Source organism: Leptonychotes weddellii, chromosome 10 (assembly GCF_054177405.1).
Source record: "Leptonychotes weddellii isolate Sample4059 chromosome 10, ASM5417740v2, whole genome shotgun sequence".
Lineage (NCBI taxonomy): Eukaryota > Metazoa > Chordata > Mammalia > Carnivora > Phocidae > Leptonychotes > Leptonychotes weddellii.
The window spans coordinates 86,869,788-86,876,481 of NC_138378.1; positions in this window are offsets into that span (position 1 = coordinate 86,869,788).

The following is a 6,694-nucleotide window of genomic DNA, read 5'->3' on the forward strand; positions in this document are numbered from 1 at the left end:
GTGCTATGGTGAGTGCTGTGAATTGTGTAAGACTGATGAATCACAGACCTGTACCTCTGAAACAAATAATACATTATATGTTACAAAAAAAAAAAAAGAAGATAGCAGGAGGGGAAAAATTAAGGGGGGTAAATCGGAGGGGGAGACGAACCATGAGAGACTATGGACTCTGAGAAACAAACTGAGGGTTCTAGAGGGGAGGAGGGTAGGGAGATAGGTTAGCCTGGTGATGGGATTTAAGGGGGCACGTACTGCATGGAGCACTGGGTGTTATACGCAAACAATGAATCATGGAACACTACATCAAAAACTAATGATGTAATGTATGGTGATTAACATAAAATAAAATTAAAAAAAAATAATGCAAAAAAAAAAAAGAAGCAATGAGAATCTCTATTTCTATGGACTGAATTGCGTCTCTTCAAAATTCACCTCTTGAAGCCTTAACTCCCAATGTGATCATGTTTGGAGATGGGGCTTTTGGGGTAGGTTTAAATGAGGTCATGAGGGTAGGGCCCTTATAATAGCACTAGTGTCCTTATTTTTTAAATTAATTATTTATTTATTTGAGAGAGAGAGAGCACAAGCAGGGAGAGCGGCAGAGGGAGAGAGAGAAGCAGACTCCTTGCTGAGCAGGGAGCCCGATGCGGGGCTCGATCCCAGGACCCTGGGATCATGACCTGAGCTGAAGGCAGACACTTAACTGACTGAGCCATCCAGGCGCCCCAGCACTAGTGTCCTTATAAGAGACGCCAGAGAGCTTATTCTCTTTCCCTGCCATGTGAGGATACAGTGAGCAGGAGGTCATCTACACACTAGGGAGAGAGCTCTCACCAGAAACTGATCATGCTGGCATCTTTTTTTTTTTTTAAGATTTTATTTATTTATTTGAGAGCGAGAGAGAGAGAATGAGAGAGAGAACACGAGAGGGGATAGGGTCAGAGGGAGAAGCAGACTCCCTGCTGAGCAGGGAGCCCGATGCGGGACTCGATCCCGGGACTCCAGAATCATGACCTGAGCCGAAGGCAGTCGCTTAACCAACTGAGCCACCCAGGCGCCCCCATGCTGGCATCTTGATCTTGGACTTCCAGCCTCCAGAACTGGAAGAAAATTAATTTTTGTTGCATAAGCTATCCAGTCTATGGTATTTTGTATCACGACCTAAGATGCCTCAGATGCCTATCTACCTCTATGGAGTGATTCCAACATATACTGCTAAATGGAAAAAAGCAAGATACAGAATAGTGCATAATATGCTATCCTTTGGGTATGAAAGTGTGGAAATATGAATATACAAATGTATTTGCTGATATTTTCATAATGAAAAAAATGAAAGCATAAATGGTCACCTACAGTGCAGTCTTTCCCAATCTTTTTGCTCTGGAGGAACTCTTGGAATTTTTTTTTTAAGTAAGCTCTGTGAGCAATATGGAGCTCGAACTCACAACCTTGAGATCAAGAGTCACATGCTTTACTGACTGAACCAGCTAGGCGCACCTTGGAATGATTTTAAAGTCTCAGGGAATCCCTGCATAAAAATTGTACTTACAACTCATTATACATTAGCATGATTAATAAAATGTAGATATAATCATCCAATAATAATAAACGATGTTCTTTTGAGTAAAGAATATTTTTTCCTGTGAAGTGTGCATTTTGCTTAACTAATTAACACCCTTTTTTGTGTGTGGTTCCTCCAATCCACAAAGGATGTCAACTCCAATGCAAGTCACTAATGTAAGTAAAGAGAACTTTAGTCTTTCCTTTAGTCTTTCCTTTAAAAGAGATTCTTACTTGAATACATTATCCAAGAGGATCTAAAGTCTTATTACAAATTTCTACTATAGAAGATGTTAGTGAGGTGTGATAGGTGGTATGTGTGTCTTTTCCCCATTTAAAACTTTTTTGCCAAACTTCCTTGAAAGAAGTTTGAAAAAAAGTAGTTAACTTAGCTTAAGATTAAATTGATTTTTTTAGACAAAATTTTTACTTTTATCTACTTTTTAAAAGATTTTATTTTATTTTTTTACATAAGTTGTAATAAATCTAAAAAATTTATTTATTTATTTATTTATTTATTTATTTGTTTGTTTGAGAGAGAGAAAGCTCATGCACACACCAAGGGAGAGGGAGAGAAGCAGACTCCCTGCTGAGTGTGGAGCTGGATGTGGGGCTCGATCCCACTCTCCTGAGATCCCCTGAGATCATGACCTGAGCCAAAATCAAGGGTTGGATGCTTAACCAACTGAGCCACCCAGGCGCCCCAACAGCACACACATATTTTTAAATAATCTCTACACCCAGCCTGGGGCTCAAACTTATAACCTCAAGATCAAGAGTCACATGCTCTACTGACTGAGCCAGCCAGGGGCCCCTACACAAAAATTTTAAACAGCTTTATTGAGATGTAATTTACATATGAAGCAATTCACCCATTGCATGTGTTCAATTCAGTGGCCTTTAAGCATATTCACAAATGAGGGTGACAATCACCACAGTCAATTTTAGAACATTTCATCATCTGAAAAAGAAGTCCCAGCTTGATGGGAGAAGCTGCAGTCACATTGCAAAGGGGCATGCATACAGAAATGAAAGGAATTTATGACCATCAAAAAAAAAAAAAATCTACCACAAGCAGGGACATCATACTATGTCAGAAAGCACAAAAGCTGTAAAAGACAAATAGAGTCATTTCAAAAGGACATAAGGAACAACCTGAAGGGGCTTCCACTGGCCGAAAATGGGACAACTGGAACTTCTTTTAGAATACTCCAGAAAAAAAAAAATTGGGGTATGGATAGATGAAATAAGATTGGCAGAATGTTGAGAAAAGTTGGAACAGAGTGATGGACACATAAAGGTTCATTTTACTAGACTCTTACTTTTGCTATATTTGATTTTTTCTTTTCTTTTCTTTTTTTTAAGATTTTATTTATTTATTTGAGAGAGAATGAGATAAAGAAAGAGAGCATGAGAGGGGGGAGGGTGAGAGGGAGAAGCAGACTCCCCGCTGAGCAGGGAGCCCGATGCGGAACTCGATCCCGGGACTCCAGGATCATGACCTGAGCCGAAGGCAGTCGCTTAACCAACTGAGCCACCCAGGCGCCCCTATATTTGAATTTTTCTTAATACAAATTTATAAAAGTAATATATTTAGAGTATAAAATTTAGGAAATACAGGGTCACCTGGGTGGCTCAGTCGGTTAAGCGTCATGATCCCGGGGTCCTGGGGTCGAGTGCCGCATCGGGTTCCCTGCTCTGCGGGAGTCTGCCTCTCCGTCTCCCTCTGCCCCTGCCCCCCCCCCCGCTTGTGCTCGCTCTCTCTCACTCACTCACTCTCCCTCTCTCTCAAATAAACAAATAAATAAATTCTTTTAAAAAATTAGGAAATACAGAAATATGAAGAGTATAAAAATTATTGGTTAATCCCACCACTCAGAAATATGGTAACATTGGACTGTTCTTCTAGGCTGTTCCTATTCACATTTGCAAACCCTGGCCTCTCCAGCATTGCTCAGGAGTGTCATTAACCATTATCAAATAAACACCGGCTTCTGCTACCTTCCAGGCAGCTGCACCTCACGGTCACCTGTGTGAGAAGCAACTTGCTTGCAAATCGGCACCTGCAACTTGGCGGCTCTGTCCTTGGCACTGTGATTTTGGGGCACATGTCTGAAACCAGTTTTTTTTTGCCCTGACTCAGGATCTTACCTGGGCAGCTCCCTTCTGGTCTTCATACATGTGTCTCCTTGAAGTTGCCTAGCTGCCGATCTCTGCAGAGTCTATCGGGCCCCATACCCACAAAGGGAATTGTGAGTATGCCATAAACACAGACACACACACATAAATATATTTTAATGTAAGCTCTATGCCCAACATGGGGCTTGAACTCACAACCCCAAAATCTACTGACTAAGCTAGCCAGACACCCCATGAAGCTATATTTGAATTCAGTCCATCCTAAACATACCCTATATATTTGGAGAGACTCTGTCCCCCCTTTATATATTCCTGGGTAACAAGAAGACTGAAATTTTTTAATTTATATGGATTTATTTTGCAAACTTGGCAAATCAGGACCATACCCTACTTTGTTCACGTGCCATGAAATATACTTTATACTATGATTTTTAGTGCTGGCATCATTTTCTGAAGCCTGGGTGTTATACATCCAAATTTTCCACAGCATTTTTTTAAAAGATTTTATTTATTCATTTATCAGAGAGAGCGCGCCCACATAAGCAGGGGGAGCGCCAGGCAGAGGGAGAAGCAGCCTCCCTGCTGAGTAGGGAGCAGGGATGCGGGAGTCCATCCCAGGACCCTGGGATCATGACCTGAGATGAAGGCAGACACTTAACCGACTGAGCCACCCAGGTGTTCCTTCTACAGCATTTTTCACAGCTCTAAATAATGCTGCAATGGATAGTTTTGTAAATAAACCTTCCCTACCTATTTCCTTAGGATATGTTTCTAGAAATGGGATTCCTGGATCAAGGCATTTGAACATTTAAAAACTCCTCATATGCACGTGTGTAACATGTTTAAATGTTGTCAATATGTTACGTGAAAAATGGTATCTTCCTTTGATTTGCTCTTCTTTGATTATTACCGAATATAAAGAAGCATTTTAATGATGTTGGGGAAAGCTCAGAAGCTATGAAAGGGAGAAAGGACACTGAGCTCTCTCTTTTGAAGGACAAGTCTTTTACCGTGTGTCATATCAACTTTAGCTGTTGGTAGAAGTGAATGGTAGTGTGTTGGGGCCGGACAGACTTGGGCTTGAAGTCTAGAACCTTCCGGAGGTGACCTTGGGCAGGTTTCTTGTCTGTTTCTGCATCTGCAAGAATGGAGTCATGGGAGTAGTTCCCTCCTAGTGTCCTGTGGAGATCTCTTGAGGCAACCCACCCACGGCTCAGCTCAGCCTGCCCTGGAGTAAACACTCGACACATCACTGTCAGGGTCATGACAAATCTGGACACTTGGAAGTATTCCAAAATGTTAACAGAGATTATAGCTGGGTGGTAGTATTTTGTGTGATTTTTTTCTTCCCTTGTTCCTTATTTTTGAAGTTTTTTTATATTGATCACGTGTTCCTTTAATGCATTCAAAAAACTTTTCAAAACCTGTTTTTTTTTAAATGCAGCATCTCCCAGCTGGAAGTCCTCACTCCCCAAGGTTTGCAAACTGTTTCAGCACTGAGCTGGCCCCCCAGACAGCTGACCCCTGCCCTCCCCCCCACTTCGCCCCCGCAGCTGCCTGCCCCAAGTCTCCACAGGCTGCGAGAATCAGCGTCTCGGGGCTGCCTGCCAGGTGAACAGCTGTGACCCCTTGCAGCTTGAGCTGCTCTAGCCACGGCAGATCGAGGGCCTGGCTGGCCCAGGAGAGGGTCCTGCCAGAGTTGAGCAGGGATGAGGGAGCCAAAAACTGCTGGGCTAGCCCCAGCCCATCCGGTACCACCATCTGTGTTTCTGGCCTGGCAATCCCCAGCAGGCCCTGGATTATTTTTAGAATTGCCAGAGGCCTTCCAGATCACCTAGCCTGTGGTTCAGCCTAGGCTGCACATGAGACTCATTCAGGAAGCGTCTTGAAACAAACTGATGCTCAGGCCCCACTCCAGACCTGTTAGGATCTCCGGAGGTGGACACTGCCATCAGCCAGGGGATTCTGATGGGCAGACTCTGCATTTCACAGTTGGGGAAGCCGAGGCCAGGAAGCCAAGTAGCATCACACGGCACACCGTAGATGTAGGATATTACACAGACCTCAGCCTGGTAATGTAGACAGATCGTCACCATTGTCCTCCTGATGTAGTGAGAGGCCTGAGTGGTTTACAAAGATTTCCTCAGACATCATCTCTGTGAGTCCACATAACATGGGGTAAAGAAGGCAGGTAGATATGATCTCTGCTTAGAAGACCAGGAAACTGAGGCCCAGATGCATGAATTCCAAGTCTGAGACGGAGCCAGAACTATAATCTGACTTAATGCCCAAGACACCCAGAGGCAGGATGCCTTCCAGAGGGAGACACTCAGGTGAGCATGCCTTGGACGGCTTGCATTCCTGAGCCCTGCCCCAGACCCACTGTATCAGCACATCTGGGTGTGGGAGAGAGTATGTGCAGTTTCTAGAAACTCCTCAGGGGACTAAAGTTTGAGGATCATTTCAAGTGCGTCCACTGTGGTGACCTGGGGCTAAATAGCAACAGAATATGCCTATTTAAAATTTAATTTTAATGGGGAGGGGGACGGACTTTTAAGTTCAATATGGCTGAACAAAAGAAAATCTCAGAAAAATTTTAATTAATACTCTCAGAGAGATATGATACTACATTTATTAAAGTAGAATACGATGTGTTTCATTTTAAAAGGAATGATAACATTAGAAAATAAAATTCTCAGTGACAGTGCTTTTTAACCCCAAATCTTGGCCTAGCCACACTATCAATTAAATATACATAAAGACATTTTCACACTTTCAAAGTAAAAAATGAACCGACCTGCAAATAAACACACAAAGGAATGTGTCCTTTCTCAGAAAGCTACTGTACATCGCACCTAGAAACCAACCAGTTCAGACCGGAGCAAGGGGCCAAAGGACAGGGGAATGCAGGATAGAGGTCTCTGGGAAAACACTGGACTGATACATGTGAACCTATGGAAAATCGTACTAAGAGGCATTGTATGGAGCTGTAGGG